The 27,595-nt window shown below is 42.4% G+C and overlaps 1 pseudogene; it reads left to right on the forward strand.

The window, feature by feature from the left end:
* The window catches only part of LOC142436781 (ninein-like protein), a 91,160-nt pseudogene extending 68,907 nt beyond the window's left edge, over positions 1–22,253 (forward strand).
* Positions 22,254–27,595: the final 5,342 nt, after the last annotated feature.

Genomic DNA, 27,595 nt, shown 5'->3' on the forward strand with positions numbered 1-27,595 from the left:
CCTCTTAGTGCTGAGGTTTATGACAAATTCCACCTACAGTGTAGACTGTGTTTGATTAATCTCAGCTCCTTCAAAAGACAAGAACAAGGAGGTAACACAGCTGCCCTAGAGTTTTGTCATAGTCCTGTATAGCCAGGGGTTGGTTCTTGGATCAGTGCCCCCAACTGTGCATCAGCAGACACCGTGGCAAGTCTCTCAGCCCTGCTGCCAAAGCTCTGATACACAGTGGTTTTGTGTGCTAAGTTTTGGCCACTCCCTCACCCCAGGGAGATCTGTGGACACTGACAGGCCACTCCCTCACCCCAGGGAGATCTGTGGACACTGACAGGCCACTCCCTCACCCCAGGGAGATCTGTGGACACTGACCTGTGGATCTTTGGCAGTCGAGCATTTTGCATCCTCCTCCCTCCCAGTTTTGTAGTGCTCTAAAGCTATTTATTTAATAAAATGTAAATGAATTATAGCTAAAAGAGCCAACCTGGGAACCTTAAGTTTTCTCTGAATGTGGGTACAGCGTCTTTGGACCCCAACATAACCTGCTCACCTGCAAATGGCAGATTGGTGTCTTGAAATCCTGTGAGTCAACAGCCAAAGGCCATTAGACTCATTTGGGAAATGTGGGATGGAGCCTGACACAGCCAGCTGCACCACATCCAGAGATGCCAAGGGTGCTGTGACATCCATTTAAGGCATCCTACGTATTCTTCCACACAACAGACAGGTCAGCCATCCCCAGGGAAATGGACACTGTGTCCCCTCAACTACACAGAATTTATGGCCCTCAGCACGAACCACTGACCCAAAACCTGGGAGACAAGGCCCTGAAGTCTTGGGTCTGCTCGAGACTGGGGACTGCGGCACCAGATCACAGACCTAGGCTTCATGCCATCGCTAATGAAACCTAGCAGTTTCACAATGTGGCCTTTTTATGTACTGTCCTCCCATCCCTCTGATGGAAACCATTTTAGAAGCAGCACCAAGGCTCAGTTGACCCTTCCGATGTTTGTCTGCTGCTGAGAGAATAGTAAGAAGCTGGGTTGCAGTAAGCCTAGTGATGTGGACTGTCCAGCCTCACGGACCTCCTGTCAGCCCAGGTGACTGCGCAAGTTGACAGTTCTCAGTTTCCAAGGCAAAGTAATTCTTTCCAGAGGTTCTCATTCAGGTTTTTGTCTTGTCCCTTATGTCAAAGTTTGTCACCATTTTCAGGGTGACAATGAGAGTAGAGGATGACTTTGCCACGTCCCATCCTTGACACTGCAAAATGAAGACTGAGTCATGGCATAAATGCAATTCTGAGTCTCAGACCAGCTCTCTTCCAAGCCCTAGCAACACACGTAGTTCAAAGATGTGCCTTGTGTGCCTGGTGTGCGGAGTGGTGATTCAGGTCGGAAAGCGAGTCCTTGCAGTGCTCTCAAGCACCATTCCTCATTCCACACGTATGGAATGTGCCTGACTGCTTTATTTATTATTATTATTATTATTGTATTTTAAAATCATTTTGTTGGGACATCTTACAAGTATAACATTCCATAGTTAAATCACATCAAACAGTGTTGTACAGTTGCTACCACAATCCGTTTCAAAACATTTTCTTTTTCTTGAACTCCTTGATATCTGCTCCCCATTTATTCCCTCCTTTGCCCACCATACCCCGCCCCAGGAAACCTTACTTTATTTTTTTCCATATCTTGCACATCCAATATATCCACTCACATACAATTCTGTTGTTCGATCCCATTGAGTGGGGTTATTCAGTCATCAGTGCTCTCAGCTCCCTGTTATCTCCTCCCCCCTTCCCGTACCCTCAGGGAACCGTTACTCCATTTATTGTTTCTGAAGGGTTATCTATCTTAGCTTTCATGTATCAAATGATATTAAATATACGATGAACCTACATCAAATCTGATATGATTAAAGAGGCAAAACAAATAAAAACCATAATCATAAGGGGAGGGAATATTAAGGAACTAGAGGATAATTATGTAGTTCATCAGCGCTATACCACACCCTGGATTTATCATCCCTTCCTGTGTCCCTTCTGAGCGTGACTGTCCAATTACCAGAGGGGCTGTGATTTCTGGGTCTCTACTACATCCATGCCCCTTCACATCAATTTGGTTGCTTATCTTTTGAAATTCTGATACCATTTCTCCTCAACACCTCATGATCACACAGGCTGGTGTGCTTCCTTGTGGGCTGTTTCTTACCTGCTAGTTGGGCACTTATTTAACTGCAAAGCATCTAAGACCCCATATGCTATTAATAACCAGGCACCATCAGCTTTTTTCAACCACATTTGCTTATGCACCCATTTTGGCTTCAGCAATCATCTGACCAGTTTATCGAGCAACACACAGACTTACTGCCATCAAGTTGATGCCAACTCATAATGACCCTATAGGACATGGGAGACCTGCCCCTGTGGGTTTCTGAGACTGTAACTCTTGATGGTGGTTTCAAACTGCTGACATTTCAGATCACAGTCCAATGCATAAACACCATGCCACCAGAGCTCCTACATATCCTGAAACCCAGCATTATTTGTGTGAGGAGGAGGAGGCCAATTTGAAGTCTTTAGCTAATAAACAGGCCATGAGGTGTGTCTGGCCACCTTCATACACAGTGAGGCTCATTCCCAGGCATCACACTGCCCAGAGGCATGTGTCACCAGGTCACCCCACTTCTTCCATCTCCCCACCTCCTCTATGATCCTGGCATCACCAGGGAATAAACTTGAAGTGAAGTACAAGGGGGCCTTACATTCATGGACAATTCCATTATCTTTTTCTTCCGTGTTCTGGAGGTTTTTTGAAGTCCCTTCACACGATATCACTGCCACTTTGTAGGAACTTGAAGGGTGTGATGGGCTGCAGGAGCCTCCTGAGCAATCTGTTCTGGTGAAAGTGTGAAATGGTTCTAAATGAGTGTTTCCTAACGTGGGCAATGCTGCCCCCTGGGGGGCACTGGAATAATCCGTGGGAGCTGCCAAAGCAAATAACCTACACCCTATCCTGGATTAGGGATGGGCTATTGTATAAAAGTTAATTGCCAGAGGGTTGCTGGGTAACTATTTTTCTGAAAATTGGACAGCTGACCAAATAAGTTTGAGATCCTTTATTCTACATGGATACAACATAGCAGATCACCAGTGATGCGTGCTGTTGTACGCCAGTGCGGCAGGACTCCACCATCACTGCCTTTCCCTTGAAAAAGCACATGTAGAATCTGTGCTTTGTTGTCCCTTGGGAATAGGAAAGCTGTAAGAAACCTGTAATGTCCTCACTGAGCTAAGCTGAGATTTCCTCTTCTTCGCAGGCTTTTTCACATGCGTTACAGCTCCTACTCCAGTGAGCCTCGAAACGGAACTCATGATGGAGCAGGTGAAAGAACGTTACCAAGACGTCAAGAGCCAGCTGGAGACGAAGGTAGGTGTGAGGGGTGCCCGAGGGGGAGCCTGGGGCTTCCTTTTGTGCACAGAGAGCCGTGCTTAGTGCTGACCCTTCTCCAGGCAGCTGCCTTGGATTTCTCTGGTTGGTGAGCGGGGGCACTAAGAAGACAGTTTGAGGGAAATACAAGCAGAAATGACTGTCAGTGCCTGGCCCAAAGTCGCTGGGGGCTGGCATGCTGAGTGCAGCCCTGCCAACTGCTGTGTGGGAATTCACACCACCTACCTCATTCTTAGCATAACTTATCCTTGGCTTTGCCTCTCGTGGGATGCTGCATAGTTTCTCAGCCAGGATTACCCTGGCTGACAAGGTCTTCTCAGATGAAGTTAGCTCCTGCCTCTCCTTAGATGGTGACTAAGAGAATGTCCGCACACAGTTGCCATGTGCCGCGTTCTTTCTACTTTCAGGACTCAGAGAGCCAGCCACCCTGTTTCCACCGGGACCTCTGAGCTCCTGGGTGCAAGTTACTTACCTAAACGGAGCTTGCCAGCCAACGGCCAGACAATATCTTCTCCCACGGGAGGTTATCCAACTGGTCCAGACAAGGCTGTGCCTACATCTTGAGCACTGAGTCTTGGGGATGTCACCGCTGCCTTTTCATCCCTGACTTCTGCAGGCCTCAGCTCCTTGGCATGCCCGACAACCTTGCTGTTTCCATGTCATATTGTCAGGGGCTAATGTTTCTCTTTCCAGGTAAACTACAAGCAGGAAATTGAACTAATGAAGAAAAACTTTGAGAAGGAGAAAAGGGAAATGGAGCTTATGTTCAAAAGTGAAGTCAGCATGCTAGAGAGGCGCTCCATGCACAGTCTCAGGATGCCCTTTGCAGCCTGCAGGGGCAGCTGTGGGAGATAAGGAGTAGGGGCCCACATTGCCCCAAGGAGTTGGCCACCTTAGCTCAGTGGCCAGACGAGAAGCTACGCCTGAGACACCAGCACGGACTACCACAAATCAGGTCTGCTGCCCTGTTTTCTTCTGGGTCCTCCTTCAGTCTGAAGTTCTTCCCAAAAACCCACATTAGATATTTAATTCAGGAAATGACTCAACTGCAGTGCATGCTAAGTGGGTAGTTTTTCTCTGGCCACAGAGAGGAAGGTAGGAAAAAATAGGGCTTTGTATGAGTTGTTTTAACTTAAATTAGAAATATATATATTAAAACTTAAGTTATGAAGTAATTTAGTTTGTAGACTACTTTTAACACATTCATATTTATTTTCTGCCTCAGACTTCTCTGTAGCAAAGGAACAAAGTAGCAAAGCATCTTCCTTATTTAATGTCATGTTCTAATTTTCCAGTGCACGCGGTAGTATGTGGGCAAATGGAGAAAAAGGCTAAAAGCTCCTTTGCAATAGGGAGGCCAGTTATCTGCGAAGGTAGCTTTTCAAAGCTGTCCTAAGCGAAAGGAGCCCTGCTGGGGCTTTGGGTTAGCATCAGGCTGCTAACTACAAGATTGGTGATTCCAACCTCCCAACTGCTTTGTGAGAGAAAAACAGACTTGCTCCTCCAAGAAGAGGGACCATCTGAGAGCCTCGGCAGCAGTTTGCTCCATCCTGCAGAGCATAGGAGTTAGAATCGGTTTCATGGCAGCGAGTTGCTGTGTCATCACAAAGAAAAGCAATGAAAGATTTCTTTGGAAAACTGAGCGTATCAAGTAGGTTTCACTTAGTGGAATGATAACTGGTTGCTGCCAGCCCATGCCTATTTATCATGACCTCACTCTCCCACAGAGAATCTTGGCCCTCGCCAACTTGGACACCAAGCGGGCTAGAGCCCTGCTGACCAGACCTGCAAAGCCTCCTTGGGAAGCATTCTTAGCTGGGAACATGGCTCGGGTTAGAAGTGGCACTACGATGACCACAGTGGATCAAGCCATCTCCCGTGTCCTGTGACCTGGGGAGGTTGATGATCCCAGAGCCAGTCTGCCTTTCTGTCATGGTGCAAGGAAATTGAGGCAGCTTAAGTATGGGCGGTAAAGAAAATCCTGGACTACTGAATTGTACCCTCTTCTGTACCCTGCCTTTCTGTTCCCCAAAAGATGACCACACAGTGGCCTCAGACCTGGGCGTTGCAATAACACATACTGCCCGCTAGGATGATCCAGAGCTTCCTCCTGAGAATTTTGCTTCATAGTATCTGAACCTGTGAACTGTCTGGTAAAGGGCGGGCTACTGTCCAGAACACCTTATAGACCATTGCCACTATTCCCAAGCCCTTTCAGGCTCTAAGAAGCAGCAAAGGGACATGTCTGGTCCCAGGAGTTTCCTTAACTGGCTGGAAGGCTGCTCCCACCCCCATTCCCACCCCATGTCATGATTGTGAGTCGAGCCATATTGCATGACTCTGATGAGCTGAGTTACTCTTGTTCTCCCAGGCTGACTGCTCTCAGCTGGGCCTCACTCCACCTCAGTGTTATTTTCCTGGGGCTTCTAAAGGCCTCTTTCCTGGATGTTTAAAATACTTTTTAGAGTAATTTCGACTAAAGGTACTTTTTTTTTTTCTCACTAAACTTTAGGCCAGTACTGCCCAATACAGCTTTCTGTAGTGATAGACATATCTTGTGTTTGCCTGCCCATTACAGGAGCCACTGGCCACATGGGGTCACTGAAAGTGACTGATGTGACCAAGAATCTGAGCTTTGATTTTATTCCATTTTAATCCGTCTAAATGTAAATTTAGTCCCATTTGACAAGTCGTGTCTGCTGCATTATCAACTAGATCCTGTGCATGCACTCTCTGAGCACAGCTGGCACGAGTAGCGAGGAGTTGTGCACTTAGAACGTGCGCTTGGGCAGGCCTTTCTAACCCTGTGATACATGTGACATTCGTGTTTCTGAGCCAGGTCCATGTGAAAGTTTCTGTAGAAAGGGGGCAAAGGCTGAACTGAGCCAGAAACTCCTGTGGATGGAAGCAGCGCACTTGTTACAGCAATGGGACTGTAAAAAGAAAAAGATGCTTCAGAGGCAACTGCAGCTAGTGACAGACATGGGAGCCCAGCTGGACTTGGACAAGGGATAGAGAAGAGAGGCAGAAGGAGATGCTAGCCCAGTGCAAGAAGCAGCAACGCAAGTTGGGTGGGGGGTGGAGGGTGGAGGGTGGCAGGGAGGGCTGATGAGTAAAGAGCAAGCTAAAATTTGCAAAGTGTTTGCACTTGAAAAGTTAGAAACCACATATAGGAAGCAATTAAAAGGGCTTTCCCTGGAGGCAGAGGGGCTGAAAGCCTTCTTGAAGGAGGGAAAGGCAACTGCCTCCAGGCCTGCTGAGGTCCACAGAAGTCAGAAAGGAGACGGGACCAGCAGGGTCAGAACGTGGAGAGGCTGAGTTCCTGCGTATGCCAGGGAGGCATCTCACTGCAGATCCTGTCCAGAGCCCGGTCCCGAGAGCAGCCCCACAGCCCAGAGGACCCTCTGCATAGCTCACTATCAGGGCCATCCCATCTTGGTGAATGATATAGAGGTGGTTCCTGCTCCTTTAGAGACATGGGTGATCTATGCTATCCCCTAGAGGGGCAAGGCCCATGTTCCTGGAGAAACCCGTACCTTTGGCTAGCAGCCTTGCTGGTCAGAAGCAAAGATCATCTGAGCAGCAGGAGTCCAAAGCCACAGAGCAGCCCTTACTGGACATGGCTGGACACAAGCTGCCCCTCTAGGAGCCTCTGTGTCTTGGAAGGTGAGCATGGGGTAGGGACCACTAGGACAGGACAGCAGAAATTAGAAGATGCTGTACCGATAACAGAAGGTAGAAACTGTGCTGGAGAGAGAAAAGAATGACATGAAAACCTGGCTCCTACAGCTGGAAGATAAGCTTCTGGCTAGGGAGAAAGAAGCAGACTCGAGAGAGAATAACAGGTTTGCCCTCTATCCATTCTTAAACAAGTGGAACTGAGTCATCTCAGTCCCTGATGACTTGATTGCATAACCCCCTTTCCTCCTAGCAGGCTGGTAGACTCGGCACCAGGAGAATACCACGTAGCCCAGGTGTGCCCAAGCTTACAAGCCCAGTCTGGCCTGTACTCGGGCCGTGGTGTTGCTAGGTGCTGTGTGAATGCAAAAAGAGAAATTTTCCATACAGAAACCCCCAGAACTTCACCAAGAGGACTGCTGTGGCTTAGACTCAGGTTTTCACTATCTCTGTCGGCAGGAAATCTGTGCTTGTCTCACGGGGCCCACGAAAGACTGCCCTGAACCCCATTTCATTCCTTTGGGGTCTCTGAAGGTCTCTGCCTGCCAGCTCCAAGCACCTTCCTTTAGTCCCACTGTGTGTATTTATTGAAAGTGTCCTTGGCGCAGATCTACTGCTTCGTGAATTCTGTGAGAGCCCCAAGAACTGACTGGGACACTCGGATGTTGGCCGCAGAAGCCAATGCCTTCTAGAGAAAGCTGAGCTGAGAGGGAGTTCTTAATTCCACCAGCTGGGCAGGCTGCTTGAAAGGCCACAGGTGGAACTGGCCTTCTCGCTTGAGGACTTTGGCTGGCAAATGCTCTATCTCAAAAGCCTGGGATATAGGAAGGCCTTTCCCAATATTTTCCATAGATGGACCCATGTCCCTGAGTGGCTTAAAACAACACAGATTTAATATCTTACAGTTCTAGACGCTACAGGTCAGAAATAGGTTAAAATTTAGCTAATTTCTTGACAGCTTAGTTGCATGTTAGCTAGAACTGAGAGCTAAATTGTACTCTAATCGAGGTGTCATCAGGGTTGTGCCCCTTCCAAGGGGTTCTAAGGAGAACCCATGTACTTACTTTTTCCACCTTCTAGAAGCCACTCACATTTCTTGACTCGTGGCCTCTTCCACTTTTCAAAGCGTCCAATGGCTGGCTGAATCTAAGGCTGTGCCTCTTCTGCCTCTTTCATTTAAAAGGACCCTAGTCTGTACAATAGGCCCACTAGAATAGTCCAGAATAATCTCATTATCTCACAGTCAGCTGATCAGCAGACTTAATTTCATCTTCAACTGTAATTCCCCTTAGCCATGTAACATAATATTCACAATCGGGAATTAGAACATGAATAATGTTTTACCAACTGCCATCGAGTTAATTCTGACTCATATCCACCCCAAAGGGCAGAGTAAAACTGATCCCTAGGGTTTGTGAGGCTATAAATCTTGATAGAAGCAGAAAGCCCCATCGTTCTCCTTTAGAGCAGTGAGTGGGTGGGTCTTTTAGCTGCTGGCTTTCCAGTTAGCAACCTAGAGTGAAATGCAGATGAATACAATACCAACTGCACCACCATGGCTTCCCAGAACAGTCTTTAGGAGGTCATTAATCTGCCAACCACAGCAGTGATCTGGATGTTTTTTATCTCTGATACATTCATGATCACATATCTTTGGTGTATTTAGGTGTGTATTTTTTAAAATATTCTAATGTTATATGCAATAAAAAAGTGTACTGCTATGATTTTATAAGAAATTGATCAGATCGTTTTACCAGCACCCAAAACAAGAAATAGAACCCTCCTAGATTCCCCACACATAGCCAGTATCCTGACTTCTAACTCCTTAATTTTGCCTGTTTTTGCACTTTATATAAAAGAAGCATACCATCCGTTCTTTCTTACCATATGTTGTTTGTGAGATTCTTCCATATTGTTGCTTAGAGCTATAGTTATTTCATTTGCACTTTATTTTTCATTCTCTTGCCTGCATTTTTCTACTGCTATGAAAGTTCTGGGTCAATGCAATATGTTTGTATGGAATGGAATTTTTTAGATTTTAAGATATAATAATGTTTACCTTTTTATTGACATAAGAAACAATGTGTCTTGTGCAAAACTCAACTACAACTCTTTTTTTAATGAAGTTTTTATTGTGAATTAAGGTTTACAGAGCAGATCATACTTTAACACTCTGCAATTCATACATATTTTGATGCCATTCATTCATTCCAGTCCTCTTAATATGCCCTCCCTTAGTCCACGACTTCCCTGTTTTCTGTGTCCTTTTCTCCTCCTTTCCTAGCCTTCTGTCTTTGGGTGAATGCTCCCCATCTCATTTTAACGGTTGACTTTTCTAACACAGTAGTGAGTTGAAGTCCAGACCCAAGGGAGCACGGTCTTAGGGGCCCTACCAGACGCTGTCTGACCAGTAAGCCTGGTTTCTTTTAGGATTTTGATTGACAGGTTCTTCTTCTCTTTCCAGGACTCTCTAGTGTGATTTTATGCAGAGCTGGTGGTGGTGGCGCCAGGTATCACCCCGTTCTTCTGGGCCCAGGATTGTGGAGACCGGTGTTCTCACTGTCCCTTCGACTAAGTGTTTTCCCTGTGTCTGTTTAACTGCCACCCCGCTGCTCTGCCCTGGACAGGGAGAGATCAGTCCTTGCACCCTAGACGGCTGCTCAGAGACCTTTAAGACCGCTGCTACTTACCAGATTAGAATGTAGAGCACTGTCTTTGTGAACTATGATATGCTAATGGATCATTTTGTCCCCTGCAACTATTGTGATACCACTCCCCCAAAGCCCAGTACCTTATTCCTTCAGAGTATCTGCTTATATTTAAGAAGTTGTCATAATTTTGTCCTCTGTTCGCCCCACCACATTCATGGATATATTTGCAGTAAAAGTAAATATACAAATACTCTCTTTTAAACACACACACACACACACACACACACACACACACACACACACATATATATGTTTGTAAAAGTCTCCTATCTGTTCAGCCTGTGTGTATGTCCAAGTACTCACTTGTAGATTCCCCAATCCCCCACTGTTGTAGGACTTTGAATCTAACAGTGTTTGCGTCTGTAGTTTCTCACTCTTGCAAACTACCGGTGTACTCGCCTGCCTGCCTCCATCGTTTCTCCTGTGTGTTGCATTCCCCTCCGCCCAGGCTATCACTTGCCTGTGTTCTAGCCGCACCTCCCCCCCCCTCCTTTCCATCCTCTGCAACCATCAAAGAATGTTTTTATTTCCATAAGAAAACTTACTGTTGATTTTTATAGTGGTGGTCTCATACGATATCTGTCCTTTTTGTTTTTGACTAATTCCACTCGGCGTACTGTCCTCCGTGTCCATCCCTCTGTGAGGGCTTTGCAGGTGCATCGTTATTCTTCGACGTTGCATAGCATTTCATTGTGTGTTTATTGCACCCAAGTTTGTTCATCCATTCTTCCACTGCAGGGCATTTAGATTGTTCCTGTTTTTTGCTATTGTGAATAATGCTATGATGAACATGGGTCTGTATCTATTTATTTGTGTCATAGTTTTTATTTCTCGAAGACACATACCAAGTAGAGGGATTGATGTGTCATGGTATTTCTCTTCCCAACTTTCTCAGGGTGCACCATACTGCCTGCCACAGTGGCTGCACCATTTCCCAGTTCCTCCGGCAGTGTATGAAAGTGCCAGTCTTTCCACACCCTCACCATCATTTGTTGTTATCTGTTGTTGTTTTTTTTAACCTTCCAGTTAATTTGGGGGGTGAGGTCGTATCTTATTTTGATGTGTATTTCTCTAATGGCTAATGATTAAGAGCATTTCTTCATATATTTTTGCCCCCCTGAATGTCTTCTTTGGTGAAGGATCTGTTCACATCCTTTGACCATTTTTTAAATTAGATTGCCTATCTCTTTCTGTTGAGATACTCAATTTTCTGTAAATTTTAGAGATGAGTCTCTTGTCCAGTATGTCATTGTCCAATATGAAATTCCACAGCCTTTAGCTTCTCTTTTGACTCTTGGTGGAATCTCTTGACACACACAATTGTCTACGTTTTCGGAGCCCCTAGTCATCCATTGTGTTCTGCTCTGAGTGTGTTCTCCATTACTTCTGTGAGGGCAGTTACATACTTGGCTTCACATAGTCTCTTAATTGTTCAGCAGATAGGATGAGCAATCTTCATTGTATCTGCGCTCCAAGCAGCCAAAAGTAGAATTCCACCTCCACCTAACACAGTGTACACACCTAGAATCAGTCTGTTTCCCATACTAGAGCCAGAGTGACCATTTCAAATTTCATGTCCCATTTATTTGACAGCCCTACTCTAAACCCTTTGCTGCTTTTAAAGTTCCCATGACTTCTTTTTCTCTATTTTTCCCTTAGTGCCCCATGAGATCAAATGAAGTCAGATGAGACATATTTGTGCTTGATACTAGAACATAATGCATAAGATAAGCATTACTTAGATTGGGAAAATTAGAATCTAACAAGATGCCAGACAAAGACGTAGTTGGGGGGATAAATATCGACATGTGTTCAGGACAGAAAGTATGGGTTCAAAGCTCATTAGGGATTTTTTTGTTGGTAAAAATACTTGCCTGTCATAAATCACTTGTGTTGTCTTGGCAGAGATTCTTTAAGAATTGTTTGTCAGGAAATAATGTGGCCCAGGGTAGCCTTGGTCATGGAGTAGATAGTGACACCTGCCTTTCTCTGCTGAGGTATTCACTGTGCATCAGGCCGCTCCATAAATCAATATGTGTTTCTTCCTCAGTTTTTCCTTCCAGTGATGACCTTGGAGTATAGCAGGTGACAGTCTCACTAAAGAGGAAAATGTGTGCATATATTTTAAGCTCTGGTCATTCTTGTTTCTTAGATCCCTGCCGGGATTCACTAGCAGGGAATAGCTTTTGGAATGCCCCAAGGTCTCACATTCAGTATTACGCATTGATACCAACCATGGGCACATGGTTCCCAACTTACTTCTGATTGTCAATTGTGCTTGCAGAGCCGAGCTACAGAGGTTTTCTGAAGAAAACACATCGTTGACAAATGAATTGGGAAGGATTCAGCAAGAACTTAAAGTTGCAGAAAGAACAAATGATGTACAGAGGTAAAGGCTTGTCCAGGTTCAACTTAGGACCTTTGAGCTTGTGACCCAGTTTTCACATAGCAGAATGAGTGGTTTCCTCTCAGTAAAGTGAGTGTAGAAGTTACTGAGATAGAAAGTGGGACGTATTCTCAAATCAACCTCACTTTCCAGAAAGCCAAGAGTGGATGAACCTAATTGGTCTCTGACCATGACATGACACATATGTAAAGGGCCCTGGCCTACCTCCACATGCAGGCAGCCCCTCTCATACCTGAATGCCTGGTCTCAGACGTAAAAGGTAGAACACGTATGTATGTGGCAGCATTGACCACCCCACAGTGAGCAGCTGCTACACCCATCCTTCTTACCTCTGCCATCGTGGCATACCACCTTATTCCCTGTATGAAAGTACTCCGCATCACACCTGATGGTGAGGACAGGTGGACATAGTTTAGTACAGTGAAATGATCCTAGGGCCTTCCTAGACAAATACAATATCTATGTTCATGACTCAGTAATAATTTCAGGTGGACTTTTCACCACGGTTTATATTTGTATGTAGATATCGGCATTAGGGGTAGGTCTGGGCCCTAGGACACTGAGGCAGGAACAAGGGACAGGGAGTGGAGTGCTAACACTGGTCAGTGAGTTTTCACTGCTGTAGCCATATCCAAGGGCAGTCTGCCTTTTGATTTTTCTTCCAAATAAGAAGTTCAAGATAAAGTCAACTCTGACCTGCTGCGAGCATGGAGCATAGTTGATGGAGTAGCCATGACGGTCAGAATATGGATGGCAGGGGAAGGGACCAGCGGGGATTTGCATCATTACAGTTCTGAAATCCAGGAGGTCTTCCCTTGAAACCATTTTCTCCTAAGTTTACTACCAGACTCCATTCCCAGCAGATCGCAGTGAGGGTAAGATGGTTTGTGTTTGTGTTGCTGGGTGGCTAGTTCCATACTTTGCTAAATCCGTAGTAATTTGCTTGACTAAGGATTGCCTCGGAGAATGCTCCTTTTGTACAATCTGGCAAAATCTTGCAAGCGAAAACTAAACCCACTCTCATTGAGTCTGTAGAGGGTTTCTAAGACTGAATCGTTAAGGGGTGTGGGAGGCTATACCATTGACCTTGGCAGTTACCAGCACAAACCAAGGTGACACCTGGCTTTGGTTTCACCCTCCCTGCTGAAAATTTTCATTTCCGCCTCAAAAAGAGTCACCTGACGAATCCCATCTGACCCTAGACCAAGGATGGGACCAGCCTTGTTCGCATGTAAAATGCATTGGAAAGGGGATTATTGGAGATGCAGTTAGTTTAAAATTTGGCACCTTGTCTTTTGATCTCTCTTAAGTTCCATTTTTAATTTGTTCCAGTTTTTAATACTTTCTGCTTTCTTTTCTAAATGTTCTTGTCTGTTTTACTTTGTTATTGTTAGTTGTTTCTGTTGTTTTTAAAGTATGTTTTCCTATAGATGAAGTCCAGAATAGGTGCATCTATACAGACCCTAACTGGATTACTGGTTCTTTGGGAGTTTCACACAGTTGGTTAGAAGGAAATGGAAAGCTAATAACGACGAGTACAAGAATGAAGAAAATGTTCCAAAACTGATTGTGGTGATGATTATACAATCTTGATATGATTGAACTATTGAATTGTATATATGTGAATTATGTATCAATAGAACTTTTTTAAAAATTAAAGAATCGCCTGAGAACTTTGCTAAAATATTGATTGTGATTCAGTATATTTAGGTCAAAAATTCAAATTATCAACAGGGGTTGGAACTGGAATGAATCGGTTTGAAGTCCTAAGGGTAAACTTTCCTAAATTCTTCTGGCGTTAGGAGCTTGGGATCAAGATTGAACCATCACCACTATTATCAATCATAGCAGTAGCAGTAGTGTAGAGGGATCTGGGCCGTAGAATATGAGGGGAGGTAGGGGTGGGCCTTTTTGTCCAAGCCATGGTGGACTGTTACTAGAAGAAGAAAACACATTAATTGGCAATGATATTGTTAATTTTGCTTTTTCAACAGGAAAGAAATTGATATTTTAAAGAAAGAGAAATATCAGGCCTGCCTTGAAATGGAAATGATCAACAGTCAGGTTTAGTATTACCACCTGATGTGAAGCTAATGAACTTTTCTTTCTCTCTTTCTTTCTTTCTTTAAAAACTATTTTCGAATATTATAGAGGACTTTGTTCCTCAACGATTTCAGAATGCAGTAACTACCTCCCTTGTCAAAAATCAGAAAGTTCGTGTGGATACATTACTGCCGTCAGGGACACCCCATTTTGGTGCTGCCAGCCATCCTGATAATTCTTAGAATCACATATGGCATTTATATCATGTCTTCTTGTCTCTTTCTCTCGGTCTATTCTTTATTTTGGAGACCATGGCACTTTTGAATATTACATGCAATTGTTTTGTTCCGTGTCTTGAAGTTTGGGTTTGTCTAGTCATTGATAATAATTAGATTGAGATGAGGCTTCTTTGGCAGAAGTACAAGAGTAAGAGTTGTGCAGTCATCAGCACCATCAATGTCAGAACTCTTCCTTCTTCCACTCATTGTTAGCTTCCCACTTCCCGCAACCTTCCTGCCATGCCCCTAGCCAACTATCACTCCAGTTACTGTCTCTAGAGATTTACATAGCCTGGATTTCATACACAGAAAATCACACAAAGCACAAACAATGACAAAGCAAAACAGAGAAAAACCTCAACCAAAAGAAAATATAAAATGTTAGAAACTGCCACCAGTTAGAACCTCCTTGGGATTTCAGCCAGTCTCAGCCAGAATCTTAACAGTGAGACACACTTTCACATAAACTAACAAGTACTAGCAGACCCCTTAAAATCCCCTTTTTTAATTTATCAGAAAACCACTATAACCAGAACACCACTTATGATTATTTCTGTCACCTAAATCCTACTCATGTATTCCTATCTCCTATTCCTTCTACCCAGTCAGCTCTATCATTTCTTCCTCATCTCAACAGAATACAATTTCCAGCCCCTATCTGAACTTTCTCCACTAACCCAAAGAGCAAGTCCTGTCCCTCCCTCCTCCACCTACTCACACACAATCCAGAACCTTACATACCATCTACAGTTGGATCACTATGCCATGCAAACAACAGTCAGCAGTAGTAACCACAAAAAATCAAGATAAACAAAAGTCAACAACTGAAGATTACGCAACTTCATTGGAATACACAGAAAGTGAAGACCTTAAATTACCAGAAAGAGAATACAGGTGAATGATGTTTGTGACCATACAAGAGATTTGGGGATCAATTCTGAAAAAAGGAAGAAAGTGTGATACTAAAAACCTCACACCCCAAAGAAACCGAGAAACAAAACAATGAGATAACAGAATTAAAAAACATTGTATGAGAACTGAGCAATACCGGTGTTCATCGCAGCACAGTTTACAATTGCAAGGAGTTGGAAACAACCCAAATTTCCATCAACAGATAAATGGATTAAAAACCTATGGTACAGATGTGCTTTACATAATTGATGTATGTATGGATTGTGCTAAGAGTTGTATGAGCCTCTAATAAAATGATTTAAATAAAAACTATGGTACATTCATACACTGGAGTACTACACATCACTGAAAAGCAGTGATGAATGCATGAAGCACCTTGCCACATGGGAAAAACTGGAGAAAATGATGCTAAACAAAGTAAGCCAAGCACAAAACACAAATACAACATGAGTCCGCTGAGGTAAACTTAAAAAAAATGCAAAAGGGACATAAGGAAAAAGCTACTGTATACAAACATTCCTGGGGTGGTAGTATGGCAGGGGCCAGACCAAATCCAGGGATACATATGTTAGACAATTAAAAAGGTTGGGGGGGGGGGAAGAAAATGAAATAAATGGGTAGCTGGGGAACAGGGAACTAACCCATCCAAAGGGAGGGTCTTGTTCATATCGTCGCCGGGAAAGAAGGACCAGACTTCTACCCCATGCTCCAAGATGTGAATGCAACATACTGGCATGAAGCAAGGAACCAGTAGAGAGGTCTGAGGGGTTGGCCCCAAGCCCAACTACATGGACAGCAGCCCTTGCCCCCAGAAGAAAGTACTTCAGAGGATAGCATTGAAGCTACAGCTCCGAGAGAGGGACATGTCTGATCAGAGCAAATCGAAGCAAATGAAGGGGGAGGAAGAGAGACTGGAGCACATCCTGGCCCACCAAGCCTTAAGGACAATATCCCCACCAAGAACAGCCAATGCACAGAGAGGACCATATGGCTGGTCCCACTATGAGACAGGACATCCCCCACTGACCCATAGCCCTATAGGGGACAACACTGGAGACACAGTGTGGGAATTAGACCGATCTGACCCCACCACACTGAGGCAAAACATGAAGGGCATGCAACAGAACAGCAAGGGAAGCAGAGCAAGGAAGTCCCGAGGCATTATCAAAAATAGACTTTGGGTTCAGAGCATGGCACCCCATCAGGCTCAATCAGCAAACACTCGCAAATGTCAACAAACAGACCTTGAACTATTGACAGGCTTTTCTTTTTTTTTGTCATTTGTTTTTTGGTGGTGGTGTTTTGTTTTCTTTTGTTGCTTTGTTTTGTTCTGTCTTGTTTTTGTGTATATTATTATCTCTGCAGGTCTATCTAGATAAAATAGGTGGGATAAACAATCTGGAGGAGAAAACAATGGGACTGACAGTTCCAGGGGGACATGAGAGAGGGGAAGGTTGGGGAAAAGAAGTGGTTAACAAACCAAGGGACAAGAGAACAACAAGTGATCCAAAATCAGTGGTGAGGAGCGTGTAAGAGGCCTGGTAGGGCTTGATCATGGGTAATGTAACCGAGAGGAATTACTGAAACCCTAATGAAGGCTGAACATGAACAAGAGCAAAGTAAAAGGAAATAGAGGAAAGAACTGCAAGGCACATAGCATTTATAGAGCTCTAAATATAGGCATGTACATATGTAAATATATTTATATATGATGATGGAGAAATAGAACTATGCATATATTTATAGGTTTAGTATTAAAGTAGCAGATGGACATTTGGCCCCTACTCAAGTACTCTCTCAATGTAAGAACACTTGTTCTATTAAACTGGCATTCCATGATGCTCACCTTCCAGACACAATCACTGAAGGCAAATGTGGTGAAGAAAGTCAATGGTGTCGGCTATCAAAAGATATAGCATCTAGAGTCTTAAAGGTTTGAAGGTAAACAAGTGGCCTTCTAGGCCAACCAAAGCCCACATGGAAGAAGCACACCAGCCTGTGTGATCATGAAGTGTCAAAGGGATCAGGTATCAGGCATCAAAGAACAAAAAATAATATCATTGTGAATGAGGCGAGTGCAGATTGGGGACCCAAAGCCCATCTGTAGGCAATTGGACACCCCCTTACAGAAGGGTCACGGGGAGGAGATGGGCCAGTCAGGGTGCAGTGTAGCAATGATGAACATACAACTTTCCTCTATTTCTTAAATGTTTCTTCCCCACCACTATCATGATCCCAATTCTATCTTACAAATCTGGCTAGACCGGAGGATGTACACTGGTACAGATAGGAACTGAAAACACAGGGAATCCAGGATAGATGAACCCTTCAGGACCAGTGGTGGGAGTGGCAATACTGGGAAGGTGGAGGGAAGGTGGGGGTAGAAAGAGAGAACCAATTACAATGATCTACATATAACCCCCTCCCTGGGGGATGTACAACTGAAAAGTGGGTGAAGAGAGACGTTGAACGGTGTAAGACATGACTAATAATAATTTATAAATTATTAAGTGTTCATGAGAAAGGGGGGCAGGGAGGGAGGGTAAAAAATGAGCTCATACCAAGGACTCAAGTAGAAAGCAATGTTTTGAGAATGATGAGGGCAACAAATGTACAAATGTGCTGACACAATGGATGTATGAATGGATTGTGATAAAAGTAGTATGAGCCCCCAATAAAATAATTACCCCCAAAAAAGAACTGAACAATAGAATGGAAGAAAATGAAAATTGAATCTATGAACTTGAAGACAACCATGCAGACTTCAGCAAATGAGAGAAACAAACAAAAAAGTAAAATAATCTGAAGTAAACCTGAGGATGATGTGAGAAACCATGAACAGAAGTAATGAATGTCTTGTTTGGAATACTGGAACAGGAAGAAACAAACAAATCTACATATAAATTAGTAAGAGAATTTGTGGAGGAAATTTTCCCCAGTACTATAAAGGAGGAGATAATAACCATTCAGGAGACAGAGAGAACTCCAAGGAGGTTAGACCCGGGGGGTGGGGGTAGGGGACATGTATAGGAGGGCATCAGGACATATGATAGTCAAAATATTCAACTTCAAGGAAAAGGAGAGAATCTTGAGAGCAGCTAGAGAGGGAAAAAGTCACCTTCAGAGGTAATCAGATTGGAATAAGCTCAGAGCTCTCAGCAGAAAATATGCAGGAAATAAGAAAATGGAGCAACATAGATCAAACTTTCAAAGTAAAAACCTGCCAACCAAAATCCTGTATCCAGCAAAGCGATATATCACATATAAAGAAGAAATAAAGGTATTCCCAAACAAGGAAATAGTTAGAGAATTCATAAAAACAAAACCAGCATTGCCGAAAACACTAACCATATCTCTATGGTCAGAAAATCAACAGCACAAAAACATTATGAGATCGCCACAGTCCGTGCTTCTTTCCAGAAGTCAACACACTAAAACAACACCCAAAACAGTAGATCTAGACGGGAAACAAGGACATGAATAGATTCCTCCCTCCCAAACACAGATAATACAATATGATAGTAACTCACCTGCATTTGGAATTAATACCAATGAAAATCAATGGGCTAAATACCCCAGTCAAAAGACAGAGTAGCAGACTGGATTAGGAAACAAGATCCATCAATCTGCTGCCTTCAAGAAACACACCTCAAACTCACAGACAAAAACAGACTGAGAGTCAAAAGATGGAGAAAAAATTACTAAACCAATGACAATGAAAGGAAGACCTCACACAAATAGAAAACTACAAGCCAATATCTCTCATGAACATAGATTCTCAACAAAATCCTGGCCAGTAGAATTCAACAACATATCAAAATAATAATAATACTTCATGCCCAAATGGGATTCATACCACCATATAAACAAAATATAGAAGAACCAGATGATCATATTGATGGATGTAGTAAAAGCATTTGACAATATCCAACACCCATTCCTAATAAAAACAATAATTAAATATAAGGAAATTCTTCAATATACTAAAGTCCATGTCTTAATATCCAACAGCCAGTATCATACTGGATGGAGAAAAGCTGAAATCATTGCAATTGAAAATGGGAACCAGACAAAGATGCCCATTATCCCCACTTTTATTCAGCATTGTGCTAGATCCTAGCCAGAATCAAAAGGCAACAAGAGATTAAGGGAGTGCAATTGGGCAAAGAGAAATTAAGCTCTAGTTATTTGCAGATGGTATGATTTTATAGAGAGAGAAAAACCCAAGGTCTCCACAAAACCCTGTTGGAAATAATTGGAGCTTGTTTCAAATAAGCACCCATCTAAGTGAGATGCCAGTAAACTCACCTGGAAGAAGCACACGATCATCGATGATCCAAGGATTATCAATTATATAAACCAGATCTGAAGAAGGGCGTGCTGTCAGAGCTGAAATTTGTGAAATTCTGGTGTTCACAAAGCTATGGCTGACAGTGGGAGCCCAAAATACATGTTCAGGTTCTCCACAGGGAATAAGCCTCCAGTGGCCCCCCTCTGACTATCACTGAGGGATAGGAATAACCTGGTTATCAGGCAGCTGGTATTGGAAAGACGATTATAGTAAATTAAAATGATAAATAGGGCTTGAATGGTTAAAATCTTGTTATTTGAGCTCCCTTTAGATACACTTTGACTTTTATCTAGTTTTTAATATTTTCTGGGTTTTGCTGTTGTTTTCTAGATTAGGTCTTATCTCTGCTGTATTTTGTTATTTTGGTACCTTTCTTGATTCTCTGTTATGTATCTTTCTGTGTTTGGGGGTTTATCAAACCCAGATTGGGTGAATCTGTAGAGGTAATAACTGGAGTAAGAGTTCTTGGGGTGTATTGATGGGGAGGAAAGAGGTAATGGGGAGCTGATATCACGTAGTATGAAAAGGAAGAAATTGATTATATGCAGTAATTGCACAATGCTGCTTGATCTGATAGAGCTATTGGTATGATGTCTGGATTATGCCCTAATAAAATGATCTGGGAAAAACATAAATTTTAAAAAATCAATTTTCATTTACATCAGGGCTATCACATTTTTAACAAAACTCAAGTGAATATTCCCAAATTAATTAAGTTTTCCCACAAGTTTACAGGAATGCTGCTGCTCCACATAACACAATACTTTTTAGCGTTTTAATGAAGGTCGGGAAGACCTCAAAGATGAATTCAAGGCAAGTCACCTCAGAAGGCTTTGGAGACTCTCTTTCTGGGTTTCAAAGGAATCCTCTTTATATTTTCTCAAGGATGATCACAGAGACTTCTCAGGAAGACATCTGAAGAGAATGGAAAGCTGCGCTGGGGAGGAGGAAGAAGGACAGGAAAATGTACCACGGCGTGTGTTCTGTTACGGCGCCATACCTGCTCCTCCTGGAGGGTAGCAAGGACTGTCTGACGAGCTCCTCATTGGGAACGACCCATCCACCTGACGCAGCCTTATCTGCCTTCCACACTGCTCTGTGTTCCCAAGCTCAGAGGACATTTAAAACGAACATGATTTGCATCCCTTGAACATGACAAAACTCCCATTTGACATGACATAAATTGAAGAGTGAGAATTCTTTGGGAAATGAATAGAAAGATGAAAACACTTCAGAAGCATATAGGCATAGATAAAGATATGACATGAAACAGTAGCTTCATATTTTGATAGTTTTGTTTAATTAAGGTTTCTTTTTTTAATCATTTTATTGGGGGCTCATACAACTTATCACATTCCATACATACATTCATTGTGTCAAGCACATTCATACATATGTTTCCATAATCATTTTAAACAAGTTTCTATTATAAAATGCTTTTATACTTACCCTTGTGTGTGCGTATTAAACCTACAAGATAAAAATGATATGATTCTGCTCATTGCTGAACCATAGGTATTCACACCAACGTGGGAATACCTTGGAACTGTGGTTGATCTCTCCCCTGAAAACTAATTGTTGTGAGAAAAAAAGAAAGGCAATCCAACAAAAATTTAATTTGATTCTTTTAAATTGTAATTTATTGAAAGATGCTCCTGACCAGTGGTTGACAGTAACTGAAATCTCTATGGTGAAAAACTGAGAAATTTTCTAGCAACTGTTGGAACACACGGCCATTTGTGTATACACCAAGAGGACATCTGTCAGACACTCTAATTTCCTGGCCCAGTGGTACTGAGAATATCAACAACTTACTGCCAGATAGATTTGGATATCAGGGACAGGTCAGAGGTCCTTTTGAAGAGATTCATATGCTTTAAGTTTCTTCCTCCCCCCCCCCTTAACACGATGTTTTAAATAACTTAGATAAAAGTGGGAGGCCTTCAGAACAGTGGTTTAAATGTTCTTAATGGTCTAGATGTATTCTCACTTCTTCTCAGGAATAAAGCAGAGTTCTCAACTTCAGCATCATTGCTGTGTGAGACTGGATAAGTCTGTATAGGGGCTGTCCTATACACTGTAGGATATTTAGTAGCATTTCTACATGTCAGTAGCCACCCCTACCTACCCCAATTATGACAATGAAAAATGCCTCCAGATGTTGCCACGTCCCACAGTGAGACAAAATTACCCCTCATTAACCACTGAAAGGATCTGCTGGGGCTTCGTTTTTGTTTTCAATCATTGTTTTACCCTTTTTTGCTCTAGAGTCAGAAATACAAGGATCAGTTATCTCAGCTCAACCATAGGATCCTTCACCTGGGTGAGAAGGCCTTTGTCCACAAGGCTCAAAATGAGAAAAATCAAGTACCCGTTCAGTTGCTGACACTGAAGATGGATCGGGCTGGTCACCAGGTGAAAGAGCAGGTGAGTGGGCAGTGCAGAGTGGGAATATGAGAGCAACAACTTAAAGATATGGAGACATACACTGCCCCACACATAGCCAGGAAGCCTGGGGGAAAAGAACATGGAATATCATAGTTTTTTATAAATCTGCTTTATTTAGAAGAGTAGCATAAAGGAATTAAATCTTAAAAAGAGAGTGAATTCCTACAACCTTTCTGAAAAGACAAGTTGAAAATATAGATAGCAAGAGCCTCAAGAATCTCATTATAAGAAGTGAAACTTCACTGTTTGCAAATAATATGATTTTATATATTGAGAATCCTAAAGGGTCCACAAGAGACTAGCTGGAAGTCATAGAGGAGTTTAGTAGAGTAGCAGTATACAAGAGTAACAATTGACTTCTTCTATACCAGGGATGGGGGTACAGAAAAAGATACCAAGGAATCAGTATCCTTTGCAAAAGCTGAAATACCTGGGAATAAACTTAACCAAAAACCAAGACTTGTACGAAGAAAACTATAGAACATTACTATAAGAAGCCAACCGGGATCTACACAAATGGAAGCATATTCCGTGTTTGTGGATCAGAAGACTCAGTATTGTGAGAATGTTGATACTATCTAAAACAATCTACAAATAAAATGCATTGCCGATCCAAATTCTAACATCATTCTTCAAAGAAATGGAAACACTGATTATTAACTCCATATAAAAAGGGAAGAAACCCAGGATAAGCAAAGAACTCCCCAAGAAAAAGAACAAAGCAGGTGATCTCACATTACTTGACCCCAAAACCTACTTATACAGCCACAGTTGTCAAAACAGTCTGATACTGGTATACTGATACATGCTCCCTGTCACTAGCCACCCAGGAAATGCGAGTCAAAATGACCATAAGATCCCACCTAATGCCCATAACTAGCCCAATTAAAAAAAACAGAATGTGAAAGGGAGGATAGGGCGGAGGTAGGGGGAGGAATGAGGAGCTGATGCCAAGGGCTCAAGTAGAAAGAAAATATTTTGAAAATGATGATGGCAACAAATGAACAAATGTGCTTGACACAATGGAAGGATTACAATAAGTTGTACAAGTCCCCAATAAAATGATTTTTCAAAAGAAACAGAACAACAAATGTTGGAGAGTGTGTGGTGAGATAGGAACTCTTATCCCCTGCTGGTGGACTGGTAAATATGTACAGGCACTCTGGAAGGCAGTATGGCGATACCTAAAACAGATGGCAACTGAACTACCATATGATCCAGCAATACCATTGCTGGTATGTACCCCAAAGAAATAAGAAGCAGATCACGGACAGATGTTTCCCTCCCCTATGGTCATCACAGCAGAGTTCATAGTAGCAAAAAGCTGGTGGGTGGGCAGGAAGAAGCTGGAAACAGCCTACATTACCATCAGTACAAGAGTGGATAAAAACTCTGGTACATACATACAATGGAATACATCCCTAAAAACAACAATGAAACACCTCAAGTTGTAGAGGCATCTGGAAGATATTATGCTGAGTGAAGCTAGTCAAGCACAGAAGGATAAACACTGTGTGAGTCCACGATAATAGGAACATGCAGCAGAACGGGCACAAGTTCAAGTGTGCAGGCCATCCAGTCGTCTGGCTGGGGACCAGGCAGGCCGCTAAAGAGCCACACATCATCTGCTCAAAGTAAGTATCATGTAGGTCACTTGGCCGAAGGTCACCTCATGAGAGCTGGAATCAGATGGATGGGGTGGGGTTGATGCTGGTCCCTGAGAGGTAGCCATGTGGATTTGGGGTGAGGTCTCCCAGAGAGGGAATCAGCCCTGTCAGAGGAATGGGGCTTACTGATGCGAGGGGCAGCACAGGAAAGAAGAAAGGCAATGGTCAAATTTGGGGGAACATAGGTGCATGCCTGTTGAGGGGAGAAGAGGGAGGGCTGACATTGTGGGGGAGGGGTGTCCAGTGAGGTTGCTCTTGGGAGGACCTGATGCAGAGGGGTTAAGTGGAGAGCAAATGCTTTGAGAGTGATTAGGGCAAAGAATGTATGGATGTGCTTTATACAATTGATGTATGTATATGTATGGATTGTGATAAGAGTTGTATGAGCCCCTAATAAATTGTTTAAAAAATAATAATAAATTTTTTTAAAGTTGTATGAGCCCCTAAAAAATGATTTTTTAAAATACTGTAAAAAAAGAAACCAAACTTGACCAACAGTTACCATGGGTGAAGGGGAAAGATCTGTTGCTTTGGGAGCATTGAGTTTCTGTCACTGTGGTCGATAGTTTGAAAAAGGATAACAATGATAGTTGTACAACATGAAGAATATTATTGAGCCTCTTCTCGCTCTGAATTATACAACTAGAAGTTGTGCAATTGGAAAATATTTCTGTACATTTGTGCCACAGTTAGAAAAAAATAAGTACATGAATTACAATGAGTACAAGGAAGAAGAAAAAGGTTTTGAATTAAATATTGTAACAATTGGACAACTTTTCTTGATCTGATTGAATTGTATGACGTGGGTGAAGTGCTAATACAACTGTTTTAAAAGATGTGATGCAAAACAATAATATGGATTATTCGGGAGAACATGATGCTGAGTGAAATTAGTCAATCACAAGAGACAGATATTGTATGAGACCACTACTGCAAACGGTTTTCATATTGAAAAATAAATAACGAGATAGAAAGAAACTCCATGTGGTTACAGATCAGATCAGGTTTTCTGGGATGTTAGAATTACAGAGTCAGATCATGACCAAGAAAGCCCCATGGAGCACTTCGACTCTGACAAATACATGTGTTGCCCTGAGTTAGAACTAACTCCACAGCATCAGTTTTCGTTATTAACTGCTGTCTCTTGTTCCCATTCAGGATGACGCTTAGGGTTGCCCGTAGGCATGCCCTGTACCCAAGATTAAAGTTTCATGCAGAATAATTTCACTGCCCTTAAAATTCTCTGCTCCACCTGTTTGTTCCTCTATTGTTCCTTGAACTCCTGCTAGTCGCTGACCTTGTTTCTGTCTCTTTAATTTTGCTTTATAATTGGAATCATGCATTATGTAGCTTTTTCAGACTGGTTTCTTGTACTTAATAAGTACTTAAGTTTCCTCCATATTTTTTTTCATGGCTTGATGGCTCATTTATTTTTTTTGCTAGATAATATTTCCATGATACAGATATGCTCGTTTGTTTAGCCATTGACCTGTTGAAGGACCTCTTGATTACTTCCAGTTTGGGGCAATAATGAATAAAATTATGATAAATATTTGTATGCAGGCTTTTATGTGGATACAGATTTTCAACTCATTTGAGTAAATACCTAGGAACACAACTGCTAAAACATATGACAGGCCTTTGGAATAGTGGTTACATTACCAGATAAGTATTGGACTGCTGACAGCGAGATTGACAGTTCAAATCCACCAGATGATCCGAGGGAAAAAGATAAGCCTATCTATTCCCATAAAGAAATCCTGTCAGAAACTCTATAGAGGGACGCTGTGAGTCAAATTGGCTTGATGGCATTGTTTTTGTTTTTTTGTAAGCCTATGTAAGAAACTGCCACTGTCGGATTCCTATGCAAAACACTACGCCCTGCGCCACACCTATACTCCTGACAGAGCTTGTTAGCATCCCATGTTCAGACAGAGGCTCGTAGCTAGTAACTTGTAGATGTGTACATTTCGCCCAAATACCATTTTAAATGTCTTGAAGTTAGTTCTTTTAAAACATAATTTTTTGATTGGTAACCTCCTTTTGTCAGGAAATACATGAAAAACAACTTAATACCACAGAAAAGCAAGTGGATAAAGTGGAAATGATCTTAAAGAATATGGAAACGCTTCTACAAGAAAAAGTAGATGAGCAGAAGGACCAGGTGAGTGATAAGTTCTTGTCATTTCCTCACAAACATCTTATATCTGCACACTTCTACCTCCTGGGTATTCACACAGCTGGTGTAGTAAGAGACTGTCTGGTCACAGACTCCGAGAGGCCATGTTCATTAGTTACCCCTCAGACTGAGCCTCTGTCAACACCTTATACTTGAACATGAAGTAATTTTCCACAGGATTCATAATTAATAGCAGTCAATAAAAGATTCTATTATATATATAAAACTAGCTTGTTTATTGTACTTATTTTCTTTTGGGTATCATTTTAAGGTTTCTTTTTTGAGATGGCCACATAACCTCAGGAAGGTTATGGATTTATTCATGCATCCTTCATTCAGCACATTGCCTACTGAGCACCTACTGTGTAGGAAAGCATTTTTCTAGGTAGACCTGAGATAAATAAGCCCTCATGGAACTTAAATTCTAGAGCTGATGAGAGCTAATAATAAGATTGTAGTTGGCCAAGGGCTTTGAAGAAAACACATTTTCCTGGACTGTAGAGTCAGGGTGTTAGGGGAGACTATACTGCACAGATAAGGTATCTGAGCAGCCCCTTAATCATGACCTAACATATATGAGTGGGTAAAAAAGAAAAACAGGAAAACTCCACTCTGTGGAGCTTTCATAGGATGCATTGTTCCTACTAGCTGAGCATCGAGCAACTTGTTCTGAGTTAGTGCACCCAGCGGCGTCGCCTGGGAAGGTTCTCTGGTCACAGTGAATTTTTTCATAAAAGCAGTTTTGCTCACACCTTGTTTTTTGTGATGGCTCATTTAAGAGAACTGCGTGTGGCTGTGAAAGTTTGCTTTCTGCTCCAGAAAAATGTCACAGAAACTGTTGTGATGTTGAATACAACTTACAAGGATAGCACTCTGAAAAAAACTCAAGTGTACCAGTAGTTTTCTTATTTCCAACAAGGTAAAATGTCGATCGATAACAAACCTTATTCTGGATGTCCATCAACTTTCCAAACAGACAAAAATGTCCAAAAAATTCATCCACTTTTGCTTGAAGACCAATGATGGACCATTAAAAAGATGGGGAAGTTATCGACTATCTTGGAGCTTAGTTCAGTGAAGTTTAACAGAAGATTTGTGACAGGCCACCAAGAAGGAGTGTCAACTGGAAACAAGTCATTCTTGGAAAGAACAACTCTGAAGTGATCCAGACTTTTCTCAAGGTCATTACTGGTGACAAGCAAACTTCAGTCAAGCCAGGGGAAGACACCGTCATCACCTTGCCCAAGAAAAACTCGTCAAGTGAAATTAAAGATCAAGATTATGCTCATTTGATTTTTTTGATGTCCATAATATAGTGCATTTAGAGTTCCTTCCACTAGGTCAGACTGTTAATCAAACTTTCTATTTAGAGGTTTTGAAAATATTGTGTAACAATGTGCAACAAAAAAGACCTGATTTGTGGCAGATGGGGGACTGGTTTTACCATCATGACAATGCAACTGCTCACATGCCAT

Source organism: Tenrec ecaudatus, unplaced genomic scaffold (genome assembly GCF_050624435.1).
Source record: "Tenrec ecaudatus isolate mTenEca1 unplaced genomic scaffold, mTenEca1.hap1 Scaffold_626, whole genome shotgun sequence".
In the NCBI taxonomy this organism is placed as follows: domain Eukaryota; kingdom Metazoa; phylum Chordata; class Mammalia; order Afrosoricida; family Tenrecidae; genus Tenrec; species Tenrec ecaudatus.